Source organism: Falco peregrinus, chromosome 4 (assembly GCF_023634155.1).
Source record: "Falco peregrinus isolate bFalPer1 chromosome 4, bFalPer1.pri, whole genome shotgun sequence".
NCBI classification, from domain to species: domain Eukaryota; kingdom Metazoa; phylum Chordata; class Aves; order Falconiformes; family Falconidae; genus Falco; species Falco peregrinus.
The window spans coordinates 15,346,472-15,367,662 of NC_073724.1; the positions used below are offsets into that span (position 1 = coordinate 15,346,472).

General features: G+C 37.8%; 1 long non-coding RNA gene across 1 annotated transcript; it reads left to right on the plus strand.

Annotated features, from left to right (window-relative positions):
- The first annotated feature begins 3,848 nt into the window (after positions 1 to 3,848).
- LOC129784326 (uncharacterized) lies at positions 3,849 to 16,877 on the plus strand. The gene is made up of 3 exons (XR_008746912.1): positions 3,849 to 4,244; positions 5,643 to 5,813; positions 16,093 to 16,877. It is a non-coding gene; the product is annotated as an uncharacterized LOC129784326 (long non-coding RNA).
- The last annotated feature ends 4,314 nt before the right edge of the window (positions 16,878 to 21,191 follow it).

Consider the following 21,191-nt stretch of genomic DNA (forward strand, 5'->3'; position numbering starts at 1 on the left):
AGGAAATATGTCATGCTTCTGGTGCTGAGCTTTTTCCATAGTTCCACTTGCAAATGCTTTGCTGAAAAGTAGGAGTAACCTTCTTTAGTTGCACATCATACTCATTACAAAATATTCAGAGAGAAGGTTTGCCAACAGTCAAGGATGGAGTTAGTGCGTGCAGAAATAACACTCGGTTCTTTTTATCTGTGGATCTTTGTTCTTTTTATGCAAATTTGTTGTGTTCAGCATGGAGTGAGCAACCTGTAGCTATGGCATGCCAGACTGAGATATGAAATTTTTCTCTATTAAGTACCTGCAGCGGTGGGAGAAGTACAATAACAGCATTTTTATTTTTTTAATGAACTCCAAACAAATAGTACTTTACCTGCCCTTATGTTATTACCAGCTACATGCGTGCCTTGTTGCAGAATGAAAGCACAGTAAATTGATTTTGTCGTTATAGTCTCTGGTTTTGCTGTTGTTAAGCTCTTTCTGGACTATACTGGGAGATTTCAGAACTGATTCACTGTCCTGTGTGTGTTAAAACCAACATAGTGCAACGCTGTCCCCTCTTCATGTATCAAGGCTTGTAACTCTTCTGTGTGGTTCATTCAGTAAAGTTTATGCTGTAATGGAAACCTTCAGTGGGAATGTGTAGTTGTAACCCGTACGGTCTGAAATGACGCACACTTGGAAAAATCTTAATGTGATATGTTGTAATGAGGGGTTATAAAAGTATGAAAAATAGATTCCTGCCCTGTTCCTTCCCTGAAAGATTGATTATACACTTCTTGGAAACGTGCTTTCAATTTTGGAGAGCCAAGTATTGTCTGTCACGGTTTATGAGCAGGTATCTCTGAGCAAATGCAGCCCTTCAGCAACTGGACCTGACACTCACTTGAGGCAGGGAGGAACATGAAACTTGGAAATGTGTAGTCTCATCATCACCTTCTGGTTTGTGTTGAGAGTATATTCTTGAAACCCCAGATGAGAGAAACATTCTGCTTTTAGCGTACTAAAATCATTAACAGTAAGAGCAAATAACTATCTTGAACATCTTTTAATTCTAAAAGACAGAGTGGAGAAAGATACATCCTCCCCAGTGTATGGAAAGGAAGCTGAGCAGAAAAGAAAGAAAAGTAAGGTTGGGACATGTGTTTGAGGATTTTATTTCTGACTGAGGTATTGAATCTTCCAGAACCAAGAGTTTCTAGAGAAGCTGGTTGAACGCTTCCGCTTTCCCACTCAGGAAAGTATAAAATACATTAAAAAAAAGGTCTTGATTATGTGCTGTGAAGCCAGTCTTTTTCTGTTCCTCCTATAGATCAGACAGAACAGTTGCTGGCTGTAGTCTGGGATTGGCACAACTTTGGATCTATATAAGTGTGCGTTTGTGTGTTCTGATTCTTCCTCCGCAAAGAAGAAAATGGAATATACTGTATGTTCAGAAAAAGACAAAAAACCTTCAGGCTCAACATTTTATCAAGTTCTGGATTGCTTTATGTTGCCATGCAAACAGGTTGGTTTGCAAGGGTTTGGTGGTTCCATCTTGAAAGCTGATAATCAATACTTTTGTTCAAAGCTACTCAGACCTTTGCAAAAATGCAAGCTTAATTTTTTTTTTGTTTATTTTTTAAAAATTAATCAATTAGAAATCACTTTCAAAAGTAATGAAGCATATAAAAAGTATAAAAGAAACTGAAGGATCTATAGGTATAATAGGTCAAATACAAGTAAACAGGTTTTAGAGTGCTATGTGGAACAAACACACTTTTCAGAATATTAGCCCTCAGTGCCTGATGTATTCACACTCTAAATCTAATCTGTGTTTATTCTCTTGAATGACATTGTCACTTCATAGGTAATATGAAAGAAAATGTTATTTACAAGATAGCTGACAGCAGAATAACACTCATTTTAGAATAACTGTAACATCAAAGTCAATTAAAAATCAGTTTTATTATGCCGATATTAAAACTATCGGAGTGGGTGCACCATAGAGAATTATTTAGCTATTAGATATTTCTATGCTAAATAGAATTTCAACTAAGCTGTTTTTTGCAGGGTAAATACTAAGGATAAAAGTGGACTTAAACTGTCATTTTTGGCTTCTAGTTTATACTTTTTCCTCTGTTAAAGCCTTTGTGTCCTGAGTGAACTGTAAGATTCCAGAGGTCTGAAGTGTTTTGTGTGTGGCTTTTTGCGTGGCTACTATGGATCACTGTTTGCATAAACAGCAGCAGCAGCTTAGATACCAATGCAAAACAGCCTTGCTGAAATGACCATTTAGTGGCAGTTGGTCTTAGGATCCAGCTTTTAGTCCTTATTTAGTTGTAATTCTCCCTTCCTGAAGGAGGGCAGTGGGGTGGGGGGAAAGGTTCATCATTCGTGTCAAAATTAGCTGCTTTCCAGTCCTCTCTGTCATAGTAGGTCAAACTGCTCTGCAAACACCTCTTGGGAGTAGGTGGAATAAATGCACTGAGACAACCCCTTCTCTGTGATCCCAGAAAAGTTTAGAAGAAAGAGAACTGAATCTAGAGTCACTGTTACTGTAGTGATGATGCCGCAGAAACCAGACACGTTCACAGGACTTGTTTTCACACAGTTGATGCTTCCTTGCAAAAATCTTCAGCACTGGGCTGCGAAATTGCTGGGTAGCACCCTAAGCCTGTTGCCTTACCGGGAGTCCTGTTGTGGTACTCACATGTAAGGAAGATGAGGCTTAGCTGTCTTCAACCCTGTAAGTTTCTGGTGTTAAGTGCTTTTAATGCCCTTTTAAAAATAATAGGGATAATATTGACAGAAAGGTGGTGGTTGTTATTTTGCTTTACAAACCAGTGCTGACAGTACCCCTTTAATTTCCTCCTCCGATTCTCAGAGGTAAATGCCCTTCTTGGTTTTGAAGTAGAGGGAATGTGCAGTTGCGAATCCCAGTTTTGGAAATCCTGTTGTCTCTGTAGTCATGGAAGGCAGAGAGCAACATTAGACATATATGTAAAACATTATTTTCCTTTCTCTACTGCAGTCCCAACTGCTTTTTCTAAAATCCTCTTCAGCAATTTGAGGAAAAGTTTTAAGGGTCAGAACAACGCAAGTACAAATTAAAAAGTGTTTATAAAAGGAGTGTCAAAACTAGGAAGACATGTAACGGTAGCAATATGAAGCTCTGAATGTATTACTGCCATGTTTTCCATAACTTGTATTCTGATACTGGTTGCATGCTGTGTAAGTAATAGTATAATTTATTTTTAGAAAGTAGCATTAGAAGAGAAATACTATTATTCTGATATCAGAACTGAATGATGCACTGAGGTCTTTAAATCTTATTGCTGCAGAAGAATCTAGGTTGCCCAAGTCATGCCTTTTTCATCCTCTCTTTTTTTTCCTTTTTTCTTTCTTTTCTTTTTTTTTTTTTTTTCCAAAGCTGATTTTCTCCTGTGAAGTTCTACATGATCAGGGTGCTTTTGTTTGGCTTAGGTGTTTAAGTTCTGTGGAAAAAAAATGGACAAGAATGGTGCAAGAGAGAATACTAATGATTAATTACATCTATGTCTATGCCTTTTACATTTTCTGTTCAATTTAGGGTGAGCTTTCAAAAGAGACGCTACTACCGTAAACACCTTAGTATCACTGACATTGAGGGACAAGGCTTAACTTCCTTAAATCTTCTTTGAAAATCCGAATGCTCTCTAGAAGATGAGGAAGGGTTTAGGCACTAGGATATGTGAAAGCTGTGTGCTCTTCCTTCAAAAACAAGAATGTTAACTGAAAATTCTCACAAATGAGTTCCTCTTATGTAGGTCTGCAAGGTTTGATAATATCTAAGCAATGTGTATGTGCTGTTGTGTGGTAGTCATGTGAATTTACCCATCTTTCTAGCAATAACAAAGTGAAAAGGATTTATTTTTTTTAACTGTTCACTTGGGCATCTGAAAGTCAGCCTCGAAATGTATTATTAAATATTGACTTTTGACAGCTTCAGTCAATCTTTGAAGACATTGAGGAATTTTATCATACAGGCTTGGGAAACACTGTACCCTTAATATGTCTACAATACTGTGGTTTACTATTACCTCAAAAATCTGATAATCCCTTTCCTTAAAATGGTTATCTTTTCATTTATTTTTGTATTTTCAGAGGATTGAAGGGACACTCTAGGAATAATGGAGCTTTTCTAATGGAGGAAAAGTATTGTATTGCTCATCTGAAATGAGTGTTTGTTAACAGCACACGCTGCCAACTTTTGTTCTCATGTGCTTCAGGTAAGATATCTTGTGGGGGTTTGGGGGGTTTTTGCTAATAGGAGATGGAACTATGTATTCTTGCCCTGAATAACAAAACATTTGCCTGTTTGGCAAACTGAGACCTCAGAAGAATACTCATATACTTGCATGTTTTCTGGTAAGTTAAAACTACTTTGAAGTGTTTGCAGTGGATCAGTGAACCCGATCATCGTATTAAAATAGCTCAGTTATGTGCAGTTTCTACTGTAAACAACTCTTTAACAAAGGTTATGTTATAATATTAAGTCTTAAGATAATTTATGTTGTGTAGCCACATACTGTTTAACTGTTGGCCCCCCACAGTTTCATAAGGTGTCACATACCTGGGGACAGTTTCTGGAGAAAGACTCTTCTTCCCTAAGTGTATTGTGTGGTGATGAGATTAACTAATTTACTACTTGCTTCAAATCTTTTCTCTATGAGGGACTTTTCTCTTGTTGAGATAGAGCTAAATAAGTCCTATAAATCTGGGAGGGCTTTAGCGTGGGTGACCAGTGAGCCTTTATGTTGCTGGTAGCCTTGGAAACAAACACCTGCTGGTTCTGTAAGCCCCAAGGCTGGGGCTTACAGGGTGTCAGAATCTGGGACCATATAGCAGAGGCAAAATTACAATATGGTTACCTCTGTGTTTCCCTTAGGATTCATTGCTGGATAGCTTCAGGGGCTGGGTGTGGGGCTGGAAGAGCTTTTGGCCCTGGCCAGTGCAGCCCTTTTTATGTTTTTGGTACTTGATGTGTCTGAGTTTTCCTGCCTGCCTTATCCTGCAACATGGGCTTTGACGGAGGGTCCTCCACTGCACCTTGGGATCCACCTGGAAGGGTTGGGAGGTAAAGCCACCCTGCACCTTCTGTGGTTGTTTTCTGCCCGTTTCTGTAAGAGTAGATGCAGCTGTGTTCAGTCTCTCATGCTATTTGCTGACCTTCTATCGGCAAGTGAAAAACAGAAAAACATTCCCTGTAAGGTGCTTGGGTAGGGAGGGAATAGAAAGTAGCTATATTAAGGAACTTCTTTGGCCAGCTGTGCTTTGCAGTGCCTCTCAGTACAAGGCATTTGTCGTCTTTCTCCTGTCTAAACCAAGACAGAAATTTAATTTGATTGTCCTCTAGCCATGCAATACCCCTGGGAATGAATCCTATAAAACAGCCTGCATCAGGCCTGTACAAATTGTAGACCTGCTTAGTCTGAATGAGCTTTAACTTCATTATGTTAATACAAAATAATTAGTAGAAAACCAAAATGCAATTTTGTCTAAAGAATGGCAGTTCTGGGGCTTTACCTCACCTATAGCCTTTCAAGGCTTTTAGTGTCCTGACAAGCAATCTGTCAGAGCAGGAATGTTGAGTGCATTTATTTTTTACTTCAGTTCTTTTCTTACAGGAGCTCAAATGACTCCACTGAAACTCTGGCATTTATCACAGACAAAATTAGGTCAGAAGAGAGCACAGAGGTACTGAACTGAAAAGAGATAAATTCATCCTTAGAAGAACAAAACAAAACAAAAAAGTCTCAAGCTGCAAACTTGGGTTTAATTTATCTTCTCCATGTAAGGTAAGACTTTTCCTCAGGGATTTTTCAGCCAAGACGATGGTATCTTTGATATAAATGTTCTATCAGGTACTATAGGGAGAATATTAAATACTTTTTGTTGAGCTTCAAATAACTAAAAAACCAGGGTTTTTTTTTCCTAAATGTAAACAAAATCAGCTTAGGAAAAAATCTGTTCCAGTTTGGTTTTATGGTTAGTGTCCAGTTGTGCATGCTGCTGAACCTGTTTCGGTAGCAGCAAGAGTGGCAGGATTTATTTGTCATCGTTATTTTACAGGACCTTAGTACTGGCATTCTGGTTACTACCAGTCTGATGATAAAGATGACATACAAAAATGGACTATATATATGACCGCCTACTGGTGTGACATTTTCTAGTGTGAAAAGTTATAACTTTATGATTAACATTTAAGTTAACAAATAGTAGCATCTTTGCTATAGAACATATTCCTTAACTGCATACACTGTTACAGTTTAGATAAGATTTTGAATTTTTCAATGTACCTAATGGAATATGTACACACAGAAACAGCACCCTCCTAGGAAATAGCCTTGTGAAGAAGATGCCTCTGGTTTTAACCTAAATATTTTTCAGAACACATTGGTGTATTTGCCATTTGCTCTTCATCTCATGCAAATCTCATATTACCCCTTTCTGTAGGGATTCTTCTCTTCTAAAAGCTTTTGTAAACAATTAATTCTCCTGTTGAATTCACTGCCTAAAGCTGTAACACTATTGCCTCTAACAATAAACTTAGTAAGTCAGGGTAACTGCTCCACATCTATCAGATATTTTCAATGAAAAAAAAAAAAAGTATTGAAATTTTTTTTTTTTTTACAAACAACCTACAACTTTCTGCAAGAGGGGAATCATCAGGTTCACACTGAATAGCACTACATGTCATATTTAATAGTCCCAGCGAACCAAAGTCTTCTGCAGCAGAGAGGATATGGGGAAGAATACTGGAAAGGGCAGGCAGAGTGCAGGAGATGCTTTCTGACAGTTTTTTGAGTGGTAATAATGTGCTATATCACGTCCTGTGTACTGGTCCGATTATTTATCTTTATGACGTGACTGAATTCTTTGAGGCTACTCGCATGTGCAATTTTAAGCACCAGTGTGTTTGCAGGCTCAGTGCCTCAGTCTGTACAAGCTGTGTGATCTATACATAGTCCTCTAAGAAAGAATGAGCGGGTACCTTGGTGCAAGCTTCTGCAAACAGAAAGATAAGGCAGAAACTGTTCAGCTGTTTCCTGATCAGGGGAAACAACTTGACAGAGCTCTGGCCACCAGGCTGCAACTCTGACAGTGAACAGCTGAGGTGACCAGTGACCCCTAAAATATTTAAATACAGCATGAAGCAAGTCAGCAAAACACATGTGGTTCCAGATGTTCTGTGGTTTGTGTCAAGTCAAGATTATGAAGAGTCTACATAGTCCAAGTGTAAAATATCTGAATAGAAGCACCTCCAAAATTTGACACCTGCACCCTAATACTTCATCTCATGGTTGAGGTTAAGTTTAGCAGCATTTAGAAGAAAACCTCATCCTATTTTGAATGCAAAACACATACTAGTGAAAAAAGAATAAACCTAGCTCAATGAAGATCTTGTTTTCCCTCATCTTTTAACAAAACTTTGTATGGGAGCGCACTGCAGCTATGCAAATTGTATTTGACAAAACCAGGTGTTTTTTTAAGAGTATCTCTTCTCACCAAGTAATTTCTAATAATAGCTTAAGTTTTGATACTTCTGGTATTGCAAATTATTTTTGTAAATATTTTTTAAGAAATTGTCAAATACTCATGTAAAAGCATTGACTATATTTGCAGCTGTATCTTGGAGTGTCAGACATTGACATTTTTAGCTAATGTATTTTATGACTTATTATTCTAACTTACCACATCCCATAGTAAAATCAGATTCTGAAAGGTAAAGACAGACTTTTTATAAGGTTGGTAAATCAAAATTATTCTGTTAAGATCCTATTGTTGTTGTTAGAACATATAATTGACCAGCTTCTAAAGAATTACTACATCTACATATGGGAAGAATAAATCACTGAGGCAGAAAGAACAAGACCTTCTTAATGTCCTTGTAAATAACATGGAAAATCTGAAGATTTGCCTGGGAGCCGATGTAAAATAAAAATCTAGTTTAGTGTGCTGACCTGATTCTGTTCTTGGTAACCTTGCTATAAGGTTTTAAATCAGATGGAGCATATTTGAGAACCTAATAGAAAGCCATGTAGATAATGAAGTGTTTTAAATGAAAAGCAGGAAAATATTAGAAATTCTGAGTCTAAGGTGGTTGTTCTGTTGTTGTTTGGCTTTTTTCTTTCAAAGATGGCAAATGATTTTAGAGCATAAGTATATATACACCAAAGTGTGTTTGTTTTCACATGCTGCCACTTAAATTTAAAAAAGGAAAACCAGCATCTGTAGATTCGCATACATATGTATGTGTGTATACACACACGTTACATTTCCTTGAGATGAAAGATAATTAGTGTTTTCTTAAGAATAACAAATTACATTTTAACACAAGCTTTAAGAGCTTAATTATGTTTTTCAGCTATTACTACCCAAAATAGCTGCAGCTATTACTTTCTTCAGATTTAATGAAAAGAAATATATGGAAACACCTTTTCTGCATCTTCAGTATCAACTACATTGGGTACCACAGTTTAAAAACAAGACTGGGAGAATTAAGCTGTGTGTCTTGCTAAGCAGTAGCACATTTGCAAAGAAGATGATAATGGGAATTACAGCATCTCAGACTAACTACTTTCTCTGATACCAGATGAACACAGTGCTCGAGCATTTCTCTTAAATGTTCCCAAAGCTGCAGTTGCTCAAGGGCTACAAGGGGCAATCATTTGAGACCAGGACAAATCAAATGTGTCTTTTGAAGTGCCAAATTGTATTTTTTTTGAGCAGTATTCTCAAAATGGAAGATAAAGTTCAGAGTCTTTTGCAAGAGAGCTTCAGTGCAATCCGCACTTGGGAGGAAAGTCACTGTGGTTGAAGTGTGAGTGATAAGGGCTTTTGCGTTACTAAATCAAAGTGCAGGACTTCAAAGTTCGGTGTTTGCCTTGCAACAATTGCCAGCTTCTGATGTCTAGACTCTGAAGCAAAGTTGATCTTTGCTCTCAAAATTGCTAATTTTGTCTCAGAGGTTGAAATTGTCGAGGAGAAACCAGACCTCCCTAAAGCTGAATTCTCGTTTTCATTTGAACAGACTGCTTCTAGGGAGGAATTGTCAGGATGCCTGCACAGTTCTTCATTTGCCCCCTGTCTGCCTTGTATGAAACGGAACTGACTGGGAATTTTCTAGTTAAAGATATCTGATCTGATTCTGATTCATAAGAAATCTTCCTGGCCACCCATTGTGTAGGTGGAAGAGAAGAGAAAAAGATTCTCACTGTTGACTAACTACTAGCAAGTAACACTGTTATGAAAACTCCTGTCGGGAAGCTGCCGTTCAGAATGAGACTGCTGTCTCTCCTGCTTGACGCCAGCTGTCCAGGCAGGATCTCCTCACGCTGTTTATACAAAGGGGAATAGCTCCAGCAGAGCTGGAGGTGCTGTTCTCCAAAATAGCTGGTGATCAAGTTACAGCTTTGAGGTATTGGAGACGAAGGTTCAAACACCCTTTCTGAATCACTGAGAAGAATTCACTTTTGGAAAAACTTGAACGCAAAGATTTCCCTTCCATGTAAAACCCACTTCAAGCAAATCAGGCCTGTGGGTCTGTATCATGGATGGCTAGGAGATGTGCTCTGAGAGCTGCAGTATTCTGAAGTGAATCTGTCTGGGTCCGTAATTGTGAATAAATGGCAAACTTTGAAAGCCCTTGGTTTCTGTCTTGATGTGACTTTTGTTGTTTAAATCTTGATCTTCCACAGGTTTTCTCTTTGTAGGGCAGTCTGCAATAATACCATTGGAGTATCGATGGGGTCAAACAGACATATGACCATATGCCTCTCTCTTACCTTCTGCCACTTGCGGAATACTTGCTAAATGTCATGTGTTGCATTGCTCAGATCACCTGCAAGGAGTGAATTAGGGCTGTGTAGCAAGTTAGGCTGTCTGTGAGATCCCAGCTTTGCTGTGGAAGGTATGTAGATAATGAAGGAACTGGAAAAGGAGGGAAGTGCAAAAGGCAGCAATGAGTTATAGACAAGGTAAATGATACCCCATGTACAGTGTATTGAAAATACACTGTTCTACAAAATGAATGCAGTCCCCACTAAATGAGCTACAGAATGGTCAGCTGAGGAAAGGATGACTGCCCAACAGTAGATTTCTGTCAATGGATTCTTATTTCCGTGGTTTTCATTCTCTTCGTGAATGGGAACCACTATCTTATTCTAGATCAATCTGTCTGGAGACATCCACGTAAGTTCAGCCTTGTTCTCTTTGTCTTTCATTATTGCCTCCTCTTGCTTTATTCCCTCACTGTCCGCTCCAGGCCTCTCATCAAACTGCTGCCACCTGCTCCTTGCCTCCTTGTTTGTCATGCCCATGCTGCTGGCTTTGAAACAGTGGGGGAATCAGATTAAATAACATTTGCCCATGCTGTGCCCAGGTGAGTATTCAGGCATGCTTCAGAAGGGGAGCCAGTGATTGGAACAAAATTAAATGAAATAATTACATTTTAAGACACAGGAAATTTGTAGAGCAATCAGGCTTCTTGCTTGCTTTCTAAAGTAGGCTCATTTGGAAAAGTTACGTCTAAATACTGTTAGATGCCAAAATATACAACTAGATGAAAGCATGTTCCTTACATCCAGATGAGCATGTCTTCCAAAGAATATTGGGGAAAAAAATGGTACCGTAAATACAATTCTCTGACATATGAGAACAAAGGAAGCAGTGTCAACTGCATGTATAGTGTTTGTGATGCTGGGACTAGTTACAGTTCTGGTATTATTGGCATAGCCCTGTGGGGCTGTAACACAACTCCACATAGCCTAGGGCTACATCTCTGACAGTTGCCAGTAGAAGATCCTTAAGGAAGAATGTGTAATGTATCAGCATACAGGGATATTTCTGAAGAATATTTTCCTAACCTCCAGCAATTTGTAGTCCAGGAACTTTATGAACCAAGGGTAATGACTTTGTAGTGAAAAACCGAACAGCTAGCCATTTGGTATTTCTAATGACGGAGTGAACGCTCATTTAACAAATGTTGTATGAGCACATAAAGGCTCTGTGTTCAGTCTGTGTATGTAAGTGAGATGGGGAATTAATTTCCCCATTTCCTGCCTTATGGATGTTTTACTCAAGAACATTTATATTATTTTTAAGTTAAGATCTAAAAATAAGGAGTGAGTCCCATGGTAAGGAGTGATTTGATAGGGAAAATCAAATAATGGTATTTAAAATAACATTAAGCAATGTTGTGGATGTTGTGAAGAGTGTTTCTTATTCCCATTGCAACTCTAGTCTTTAAAAGTAAGCAAGTTCTTTTAAATGTTGTGGCCTCATTATTCGTTTTATAGGTAAATTATTTTAGCATTACTAGCACATTTAATCCATCATGTATGTCCATAATATGAAAGTGAGGATGGCCAATTATTTCTCTTTTATATAATTTCATTGTAGGCACTGATATACATCTTTGGAGAATATTTTCAGGTAGTGTGAATAGCTATTCCATGTAAAATTTCCTCATGTTCTGCCTCAGTCTTCTGGCAAATATATTTCTAATTTTACTGTTCAAACTTCTATGTAAAAATATTTTACATAGAACTATTTTGTTGATGTTGTTATTGCAGAGACACAGTAAAAAGCAATAAGCAAAGATTAAGTTTGTTGATTTTGGAGAGAAGGTTTTAGAAAATATGTGCAATTTAATTCCTAATGCAAATCTTTCTGTATATTACAGTACATGAGCACTTCTAAGATCCAATTTTAGACCCTGGTCCTGCAAATTCAGCCATATAAGATCATGACATAAGAAGATTCTGAGAATCTGGTGCCTCCAGCTCTGAACAAACCCTGGAAATGTGGCCTTGGAAAGTCTGTTCAGGAAATGTTTTCTAGAGATGTCTGGAAATCTCTCCAACTTAGTTTATCTAGAATCTGTATCTTATGTAGTAGGAAGGAGATTTGTTCCAGGCCTTACTATAGTGACTATTTTTACATGTCTGTTCAAAAAATAGAAGTAATATTGGAGTTGTACCGGGGAACCACCTTTCCTTCTTGCGTGGGAATGGCACTCCTTCCAGATCCATCATCAGTTCTCATCTCCTGAGTGTACACTAGTGCAGGATGGAAAGTGCTGCTGGTGTGCAGGGTGCTCACCAGGACTGTGAGTAGCAGAGAGGTCTAGAACCCATTTTTTTCAATGCCTGAGAAAATGGTCTAAGAATTGTACCCTTTCCACAATATAAAGATGCTGTTCAGCTTCCACTTCTGAGTTGTACAGGCAGTTTCAGGTGTCTGTGCAGATTTGTTTCTGAGTCAGCTTTTTGAACTTCTGTTCCTAAATGCTAGTTCCTGAATTTTTCCTACTTCAGGTACCTAAATTGTCAGTAGATTTGGCCTTCAGTCTGCTATGACTTGTATGTAGACACAATGACAAAGTCCCTCTCCTCTCAGATTTTGGTGTCATCATGTGGACTAGTGTAGATGTGACCGATTTATTTTTAATTCATGTGATTAATTTCTTTATTGCCAGAGCCTCTTGTGGCTATTATATTTGTGGCTATTCAGTTTCTGTCATGGAAAAAGTTTAGACCAGTACAGGAAAACTATAAAGCTTACAGACTAATAAGGTTATTTGGATGGTCTGAGGCTGTAGCATTCACATTGCCACGGTTATTTGCCCATCACCGATCTTCTCTAACTGGAGTGTAACAACCCTGGCAATTTATCATTAAGCATTGCAACGTCAGTCTCTGGCCTCTTCCCGAACTCCTAAGAATTGTGACTCTTCTGTGAACTCTCAGCTTTTAGTTCCACTGACCCTATTGCCCATTTATAACTGGTGTGCCATTTATCAATCTCAGGCTTGGAAATACGGTTGGGGGAAAAGACTCAAGTGCAATCATTCACACCTATGGTCTCTTTGTATTAGGACTTTGCAGTCTGTGTAGTGTAACTGATAGGAAGAGATTAGTTACAAAACTGTAATTCCATTGAAGGATTGTGGTAATACTGTACCATAAACTGTATATGATGCTCAAGAGGTTTGACATCACCGAGGTTCTGAGATTAAGTTACATCATCTACTATTAGTCTCTGTCAGTATCTGTTTTAGAAGAGGGGTTTTGTATAACCCTGGTGTAAAATATAGGATATTTTGTAAGTTAGGAAACTTGCTGTTGCATTAATCCTTCAGACTCATGTTAATAGTTAAACTATAAGCATGACATAAACCAGATTTGGTACAAAGAGACATAAATATTTATTTTTATATGCTACAGAGAAATTCTCTGTACTGACTACTGACAAGGTCTTGGCATATCAGACTGAATTGGGACTACTTTGGCATCTTAATGGGTTTGTGTTCTGAAACAAAAAAAAGAAAACCAGCATGTAAACCTATCAGAAAGATAGGTTTATTACTGGTGAACCTAGAGTATCATTCGGGGGGGGGGGATCAATGTGTATTTAAAAAGCAAAACAAACCTACTCCTTTCTTTCTCTTGCATTTCCTTTTCCCTATATAGGTTTCTGCTATTTACACACACACACTTAGTTTTCTTGTTTCCTTAGGAAACTATAGCTTTCCCTTCTTTAAGCTGTTCTTCACACTTTTTTAAAATCTCATTTTTCTTTCTCTCAATCTCTCCTGCCTTTTCTTGTAAATTTTTCTATCTCTTAAGTGAGAAACATTTGAGTACATTGTGCTTTAATGTAATTTTGGCCAAGGAACGCTTATTTTTAGTTATTTGTCCTTATGTAGAAGAAATAAGGAATTGCTTCAAAACTCCATCGAAGTATGAAGTTGTTAATATGGGCGAGAGATCTTTTCGCAATTGGTGTGAGGAAGATTACATCAGGGAATTGTTCAGAAAGCTGAATAGCTCCAGCTAAGACTTTGGGAAGAATAAAAATGTTTTATTTGAAAGCAGATATACTTTTGGGGTTTTTGTTCAGTACAATATGAACCACTCTGGAAAACAACGGTTAGAAGAATTATTTCATTTGGCATTCTTTAATCAAATGCTCCAATTTTTACACAAGATTCAACAAACTTATTTGCCATTCATCCTTGTTTCTTTTTGGCTCCTGTGCCCAGGCTTTTCCTGGTTGGACAGTGTCTCCTCCCGTCCCATCCCTCTGCAATCTTAGCATTCCTGTGTGTGTTATGATGTAGGAAGGAAGGAAGGCTGCAGAGGTGCCTGAGCCCTTTTCCTAATGTCTGCCTTCAGTGTGCTTTATTAGGATAGAGAAATATTAAGTTCCTATGAAGAACTGAATTTATGACTGATAAGTAATAAGACAAAATATTTTGAGAGTTATGTCAAAATTCACAGTAAACCTGTGCCAAAGCTTCTGACAATTTTCCTTGCATTTTTGAAACCACTCTTCTCTTTACTATGAAACACAGCCCCCTCTCTGGTGTTACTTGTTAGTGAAAACTTTATGAAAATTTACAAACTCATTAGAAGGAAAAAAGCATGTGATAAGGGACTAGCTGTCTTTAAGGACCAATTAGCCAGAAAGTCTTAAGCCACAAGAAGAGACTCAGACAGGAAGAAGTGTAGACATAATGTTTCATTGCGTTTTCTTCAGCTTTGGCTCCCCAGTGTGCAAAGGCACTTTCTTGAAATTCTGATTAAAATTTCTAATATCCAAGTGAGACACAAGATTAGAGAGCTGGGCTTTTTCTTCAACATCTCCTTTTACCTAGCTCTAAATAGTTACATGCTGATATTCAGCCTTCGCCTTCTCAGTAAGGTGATTGTCTTGAATCATATACTGAAGTGTGTAACTCCAGTGAGAAAGCTTTCTCCCCACACAAACAGATGAATTTCACGTATTGTTTGTAGATCTAGCCTTAAGTTATGCTTTGCAGTAATTACCATTTAGAATAAAGAAATGTTGTATCCCAATAAAGCCATTGGTTAGGGTGCAATACCACTTATATTTAATCAGTAGATAATCAGTCATTAGTAATTGTAAATGTTGTATATACTGCAAGCCGTTGCGACCAGCATTGTCGTGTTGAAAGGGTTTCAATTGTTTCTGTATTCAAAGTCAGCACTCAAATGAAGCCCTGTAAATCTTTATTCCCCTCAGAGGGGAAAATGTAAATGACATGAACCAGTCACCATTAGATCTTTTAATGCTGGCCTGTTCAAGATGATGTAGCTTAAACTGTGTTTCATAAATCAGGTGTGTTCTAGTTTAGTCTAAAATACTCCATTTGGGTTTAAAACTAGGTTTATAACTGAGGCAGAGACATAAGAAAGGGAAGGCTATTCTTGTTTAAATGTAGACAAACTGGTTAACTGTTTGTTTCTTGCATCATTTACTGGAAGCTTCTCTGGCATTTCCTTGCTCTGTAAAGGGTTGCTCAGCAGTTTTTCATTTTTATCAGTTTAAATTATTATTACACAATGATTGAGACAAGCATTTCTGTGCAAGCTTCAATAGATGTGTTTTGGAGCTTTTGCATTATGTGTAAAATAGGGTTGGTATTACTACCCTCTTCTGCAGAAAAAGACACTGTGGCTTATTATAAAAACAAAAGAAGAAGAAAATGAAAAGGCTGCCCTAAAGATTGAATAGGGATCTTCGCTCCTTTTTTTGGATGATCAACTGAGGATTTGATTTAGTTACGTAAAAGGTGGCTCTTCACAAGAGACTTGATTTCATAACTCTGCCCCTGTAACAACAAATTATCCGCTGTCTAAAAAAGTATGTGCATGTATTTTAGACCTACCTGGATGAAGTGAGTTTTATTTTTTCCTTAGCAATTCAGAAAGCATTGAAAGCAGTCTGAGTATTGTAGGGGTATAACATCATACTCTTAAGATAGCCTCCACACATGTTCTTCTCTTTGGGGGGAGCATTAGCTTTTTCTTCCTGAGATGGTAAACTCCAGGGGATTTCCCTCCAGAATGCGCAGAAGGAAAAATTGGGACAATTAAGCTGCTTGTCTTTTTAGTTAATTTTTTTCTCAGTGGGTTATGAAAAATTAAATTATTAAAATTGGACTATAAATAATGTAATGAACTTGCTCTGCTGAGAGGTTCAATGTTGTCCTTCTCAGTAGGAGGACAATTTATACTGTAAATAAAATGAGTTCATTCTGTTCTCCAGGGACCAAAGGGGCAAGTGGGAAAGGAAGGACTAGCGCAAGCTGCACAGCGGTAAGATCCAACTTTAATTTATCAAATCGAGCTTTGCTTCTGTGGCTCCACACAATTTAAATAAGACTTATCTCAGCATGTAGATGTGAATTTTATTGAATAAAGTCCCTATCTGGTGATATGGTGGTTTTTTTCATATGGTTTATGTGATCTGTAATAGATGCTCTTACCCCCTTCCCTCAGATTCGAAAAAACCCAAATTGTAGTGGCTGCTGATGCTGGTTTTAATGTGCTTTTTTAACATCGTGTTCTTCAAATTTGAAGTTCAGGAAAAATTCTATATTTTAGTGACAGCAAAAAGCCTACAGCTTAGATTCCTTGATAAAAGTGAAAATGCTTTGTGACAAGAATGCAACTTACCCTCTTAACATTCTCTGTACAATGCTCTCCGATCTGTTTGCTTCCCATATACTTTCAACCCCATTGAAAATGCTTTAAGGTCCCACTTCATAACACTTATGAGTGAAAGTGTGCTCAACCTCTAGAAGATGATCAGAATGGTCTGCAAATTGATGCATCTGAGTGTTCAAAAAGACCTGTTTTCTTCCAGAGCTTGCCTTTAATTTCAGGTTTGGTAGTTTCACTGCTCAGAATTATGTGTATGTATTAAGGATTCATTTTTGGCAGACCTCTACTTCTGAGTATTCAAATTCAGACATGGAAATATGTTTTGAAAGGTAGTATCTTGACTGATATTTCCTTGAGTAAAGCTGTTGTAGGAGAGCAAAAGGAAGAGTGATAACGATGAAGCAAAAACGAATCTGTTGCTTTTATGGGATTTATGTGGGAAGTTGTGAGAAGGAGATACAGCTTTAAGAAAAAAATGAACAGCCTGGTGATGATGCACCTGCTGTTATTTTTTTTTTTTTTCCACATAGTTGCAAAACTTGGGGTAAGGTATCACTATGATTCTGACATATGATTTTCCGCTTTTTATTTTTATGGAAAGCTTAGAAAGTTTGGGTAGTTATCCTTTAGTTGAGTTCTACAATCAGAACTGCATTTCTTTAGAAGCTCCCTGTCCTGACTCCTCCTGAGGAGGAGACAGATGCTGTAAATAGAATAGCAGATTTGTAAATAGAACACATCCAGAAAAGGGGCTAGTACCTGTGTAATAGCATTCTACAGAAATAACAGGCAAGTCTGTGCACTTGAAACTGTAAGCATTGTCAGCTTTAAGTTGCCTGCAGATTTGCTCTTAGGACCGTTTTATGCTTACCCTGAATGTCCTTACAGCTAATTATAGGCTCTGTCCAGTCATCTGTACTGAAGTTCACACTGATTTATTTCATGATTGGACCTATTGACCTTCAGTGTTTAAACTGGAGCTACGAAAGTGGTCTAAACCAGCCTGCAAAGTCAATGGCTTTGAAAGCCTCACAGCATTTCAGGTTTGCCCGAAATGTGTTACTAGGCTGGAGGTCTGTTTGCTCCTGTGTATCCTTGGGCCAAGAAACACTGTGCAAGCTCAGAGGTTGTATTTTTTTCCAGTCTCAACAACATAGTCATTGACATGTAGCTTTTTGTCACCAAGTCACAATTGGCAAATATTGTAACATTTCGTTATCACACATTCTTTCTGAAAGAACATACAGCTGTATTTAGAAAGCCTTTTGTTGTCCTCTAAAATGCAGTTAAATTGATAGAGAACATTTCTGTCAATAGCATATACTCTGTAACCAGTTAGGAATTATTCATCTTTTGTGCTGAGACTGAAACAATTTATCAGTTTCCACTGTCAAAACATTCTGGTTTATTATATGCCTTACATAATTCCCTTTGTATCTAGTAACTGACTGTTAAGAAAAAAATAATATATAGAAAGGACTGGAGGGTTATTTTTATTGTTGTGTTTAAAAGCTCCAGCCAGAATTATGGTTCTGTTGTCTCAGTTTCTAGATGTGTGAAAAGACAAAACTTGAGCCTCTTATAATCTAATTACACAAGACTTTATTTGAGGGGTGAAAAAAATAGTATTGTTGGTTTTGCAGAGACAATAAAAGAAGTGCAAAAAATATATTAGGGATCAAATTTTCATGACAGCAACACAAGGATTTTAGATATTTAAAAGTTTACAATTTCAGGTACTGAACAATCAAACTTTAAGTGTCCCCATGGCAGTAGGCTGCCTGTGGACGTCTTTCTGTCTTTCACTCACCAAATGGACACTCAATGATTTGGAAGATACAGGCTGAGGATTTTGAGTTCTGGATATGGGGAAATCTGCTTCTGGTTGATTAAACAAAGATAACATAAGAAATCTTTGGCAGGGGTGGGAAGAATCTCATTGACCTTCAGTGTAGAGTTTAAGGGGTCTCTTCTCTGTTTTCACCAGGTTATATGTGTGGTTTAAATCCATAGCATGATCAGTGAACTGTTGGAAAATTTTTGTTCGGCTTGGGAGTCCTACCAGTAAAGGGTCATTCTAGGACATAACCATCATCTTATTTTAGTAGCTGGTACGTAAAGAACTGTGGTTTGGCTTCTAGCTTTGGGTCTCATTGTTTTAACCTGAAAGAAAATTTTCCTATTTAAGTATGACATTGTCCTGGTTTCAGCTGGGATGGAGTTAATTTTCTTCTCAGTAGCTGGTGCAGGGCTGTGTTTTGGATTTGCTGGGAGAACAATGTTGATGTCACACTGATGGGTTTGGTTGTTGCTAAGTCATGTTTATACCAAGTCAAGGACTTCTCAGTTTCTCAGGCCCTGCCAGCGAGAGGGCTGGGGGGGCACGGGGAATTGGGAGGGGACACAGCCAGGACAGGTGACCTGAACTGGCCAAGGGGATATTCCATACCATGGGATGTCACGCTGAGTATATAACCTGGGGGAAGAAGAAGGAAGGGGGCGGGGGGCGGGGGGGGGGGGGGGGGGGGGGGGGAGGCATTTGGCATTGCAGCATTTGTCTTCCCAAGTAACCATTATGCGTGATGGAGCCCTGCTCTCTTGGGGGTGGCTGGACACCTGCCTGCCCATGGAAGGTAGTAAATTAATTCCTTGTTTTGCTTTGCTTGCATGTGCAACTTCTGCTTTACTTGTTAATCTGTCTTTATCTCAACCCACAAGTTTTCTCACTTTTATTCTTCTGATCCTCTCCTCCATCCCATTGCGGGGGGAGTGAGTGAGTGACTGCATGAGGCTTGGTTGATGGCCAGGGTTAAACCACAACAGATACATACGATATGCTATTCTTTTTTCTAAGTTGGTTGTCACTTGTATACAAAGTATAAGTGCTGCTCTTTCATTATAAGTACTGCTCTTTCATTAAGCTGATCTGTTTAGAATATTTATCTGTATCTTTCTCAAATGTTATTGTTGCAAAAGAAAAAAACAAAACAAAACAAAACCACCCTAGAACCAAAAAACCCTCATCCTTGGAAATAAAAAGCATGACTTTGAATGAAATGTTTGTTCAACCTCAAAAGTCTTTGTCAGTCTCTTTGCCATTAAATAGGCATTTGGGCACAATAGTGGGAAGAACTTTCATGTCAAAATCGTAACTTGCGGCAGGAATTTTATTTATGTTCTGTATAGACAAAGAGATGCATTACCTCTTAACAATCTTTTCTTTTCCTTGTATGTTCACTATTATGACCTTTGCTTCTGTAGAATTTTTATCTTGCAGACTGTGAGAATCTTTTATTCACAATACCCTTGTGCAAGCAAGTTGGTTTCATCACATTTATAAAGAGACTGATGAAACACAGTCTCCAAACTTTTTGAACTTCTTCTAGTAATGTGTCCCTTGCCCATCACTTCTCTTCCTTCTTATCACTTACTACTTATTAAACACTTCCATTGCATTTGTAAATTTTCAGAAATGGAATAAAGTTAAAGTTGAAAATAGTTTTGGGGATAAGCAATTTGGAAGATTAGAATAGTTCTAAAAACAATCATTTTCTGAACTATAACACGTTTTTGTCATCATTGCATGTTTTTCTCTCATCTTAAATATCAGTAGGCCAAAGTAAATAAAGACTGACCCTGTTGGTCAAGCACCTTTCAAACTACAAGTTAATTTTAGCTTCTTGTTGGTAGACAACACAAATGTCCGTAGTTTAAAACTTTTGCCTATAAGCAACAATGACTTGCAAGAAAACTCAATATTTACATCTTTGGAAACCCTGTTGCTGTTCTGCACTGGCGTAACTGTTTCAGTTCAAGAAATAGTTGTTTGTTGGTGATGGTTTGGGATTTTTTACAGTAGAAGATGCACTCAAGATTCTGAAGGTTTGTTAAATGTCTTAAAATGTCTTGTGTTATAATAAAGAGGTAAAAAGAGTCAAAACTAAGAATGTGGATGGTGTGCTTGCTTTAACTTCTCTATTCCATTTTTTTTTTCCTATTTACTCTGATAAAATAAGATATTATAGTTCATGCTAGGACTTCTGAATCTAGATATGCAGCTATGTTTTCTCTCTACACCTGCTCTGAAGAATTAAACAGAATTTAGATCAAAAGATCTTACAACTGTTGAAACTCAAAGTCTTCCCTTATTCTGCTAGGTCACTTCTATTTTACGTCACTGAGGTTTTGTGAAAATACATCTACTTTCTAGATGACACCTGAAGAGCTGAGTTCATACATGCTGCAGCAAGTTCAAAGGTCTCTTTAGAAAAGTCTGAGCCTTACCTCTTTTTTGATTCCAGATAATGTGACTGTGAAGTGGCATTGAGTATAAAAATTTATGAAGAATGTGGGAAAAGTTGGTTTATTTTCCAAAATGTAAATACTACAAATACTCGGACTTGAAAGTTAAACTTTTTTTCCTTTCTTATTCTCTTACTGTGCTGCATGCAGTAAAATTTAACTGTCGTAGATTCTTGAGATTCTTTGACTCTCAAAGCCTGAAAAGGCACATGAAGACTTCACCGTAAGAGGTGGTCCCTCTTTTTATAAGGATACTGGAATGCCAGTCATGGGGGTGCTTGGATAGACTTCAATTAATAAAGTGTGAAAAGCACCATCATAAACATGTTTGTTATTAAAAGCATATGGATTTAGCACCTGTTTATACTCCATAAGAAATCTTGTGCCTGAGCGTAACTT